We start from the raw sequence: 2,327 nt of genomic DNA on the forward strand, positions 1-2,327 counted from the left end.
TTCTTACACATATAATTGACCCAGTGGAAAAAAACTTTAGCAAATGTTATTGCCTAGCTGTCTTCAAGCAAAATTTCCAGCAGCAGCAAAAGGATGGTTTCAAAAGCCAGGTTTTAGAAGAAAGAGGAGCAAGATGCACATTTCCCTTGCTTCTTATTTAAAAGCATCTTAAGAATGCAAAGGGAAAATGGAGCCACTTCTTGTTCTTTGGAGTTTAAGAGTAGCACTCCTAACAACAATCTGGAATTGATTTTATTCATTATTTATTCATGGGCATAATTCTGTCCCTAGCAGGGGTGTTGGAACTAGATAATCTTTAAGGTCCCTTTCTATCCAACCCATTGTGTTATATAATTCATTATATATAATTATATATAATATAATGTGATATAACTGAACTGCCTAAGTATTAGCAATCAGTGATTCGTGAGATGCTCTGGAATATCAGAGGAATCTTTTGTGGTACCTGCACAGAACCTAGATGTTTTTCATAGAATCATAAAATCATAGAATCATAGAATTATAGAATCATAGAATCATAGAGGGGACCTGATCCAGGTTTATAAATATCTGAGGTGTGGCGGCCATAGTGGTGAGGCCAGTCTCTTTTCAGTGGTACGTGGAGACAGGACGAGGGGAAACAGACATAAGCTGCAGCATAGGAAGTTTTGCACGAATGTGCGTAAGAACTTCTTCACGATGAGGGTGACGGAGCACTGGAACAGGCTGCCCAGGGAGGTTGTGGAGTCTCCTTCTCTGGAGATATTCAAGTCTCGCCTGGACGCCTACCTGTACGACCTGGTGTAGGGAACCTGCTTTGGCAGGGGGGTTGGTCTCGATGGTCTCTAGAGGTCCCTTCCAAACCCACATCAAATTCTGTGATTCTGTGATAGAATCATAGAATGGCCTGTGTTGAAAAGGACCATAAGGATCACAGCCCTTTGTACAAGGGCTGCTCAGACGGATCCTCCTGTTTTCCAGTTGCCTCTAAAATGCGGTGCCATTTCACCACTGAAAAAATCTCCATCTTCTTCACTCTTTGTTTATACATACTGATAAAATCCCATCTGAGGAAGCCTTTTCCTCTCCAGGTTGAACAGCCCCCCAAGCTCTCTCCTCCTCTCCTTCATAAGAGAGATGGAACATTTGTACTAAAGTTTAGTGCTGATGGTTCCACTGAGGATCGAACTCAGGACCTTCTGCGTGTAAAGCAGATGTGATAACCACTACACTATGGAACCACCACAAATATGACACTGTACCATGAAATGATCTCTCCCACTCCCTCCATCTTAACTGTAGTTGGGAAGACTGGCCTCAGTGTAGACACTTTATGCTGTATCCATTGAGTCCTCTACACAATATTTACATTCAGTGTCATGGTTTGGAAAAAGTACACAGCAAATCCTAAAGAATGGACACAATTTGTAATCCAAGTCAGAAAGCTCTCATTCCAAATAATTACTGAAGATAGGCTGGAAGGTAGTTTAAACAAAGGGTAGAAGCCACAAGATTTAATGGAGGCATCTTCAGTGAAAATATCAGAAATAAGCATAAATAACATTTAAAGTTAATATGGAGTCAAAGGAGTCTAGAGAGTAATTTATTCTGTTTGAATGTCAAGTCTGTAAGCCATCCTGTGAATTATAGCATGAACAACTTTTCCACTATCAACAGGAACTTCACAGACTATAGAGTTGTACCAGGGCATCTCTGTTATATCCAGGTGTGCCTGGCACAGCTCTCCAAACACAAAAGCCAGTTGGAGAGAGAAGCTCTGAAAACAACACAGTCATGTTCAGAGGAATCACATTTAGATTAACAAATCTTATCTCATTCATTTCAGCAAAGCACCTCTTTATCAAGACGTTTTTTATCTCCAAAACAAACATAGATTCTTCTCATTGAAGTATTCACCATGTTTGTTTGACCCCTTTTACTAATTTGGTGCAGCAAAAACAGCACAACATTATTCTTTCATATGGCATATAAACATTTATTGTGTATTGCACGGGAATCAGTGAAGGCATCGTTATTTCTCTACTGAACATGCTTTATTGTTTTACAGCTTACACTGTCAGGTTTAGCTGTTTGCTTGTTGTTTTTGTTTCCACAGAATAAAACATACTTCTTTGTGATTAATAATATTTAGTCATGATTGTTGTTACAGACCTCCTTCATTTCATTTAAAATAGAAGTGCTCATAAAAATGAAGAATGTTTATATTTATTGTCACAGTTGGCAAGAGTTTGCTTTCTATATTAGACAAAAGAATTTCTGAATTTATGAACAGTTGACTAAGATTCTTAAGAATTTCAAGTATGCAT

The 2,327-nt window shown here is 38.7% G+C and overlaps 1 non-coding gene across 1 annotated transcript; it reads right to left on the reverse strand.

Annotated features, from left to right (window-relative positions):
- Positions 1-1,168: 1,168 nt before the first annotated feature.
- On the reverse strand, positions 1,169-1,241 carry TRNAV-UAC (transfer RNA valine (anticodon UAC)). The gene has a single exon. It is a non-coding gene; the product is annotated as a tRNA-Val (tRNA).
- Positions 1,242-2,327: the final 1,086 nt, after the last annotated feature.

The sequence above is a fragment of the Meleagris gallopavo genome, chromosome 3 (assembly GCF_905368555.1).
Source record: "Meleagris gallopavo chromosome 3, MGAL_WU_HG_1.1, whole genome shotgun sequence".
Lineage (NCBI taxonomy): Eukaryota > Metazoa > Chordata > Aves > Galliformes > Phasianidae > Meleagris > Meleagris gallopavo.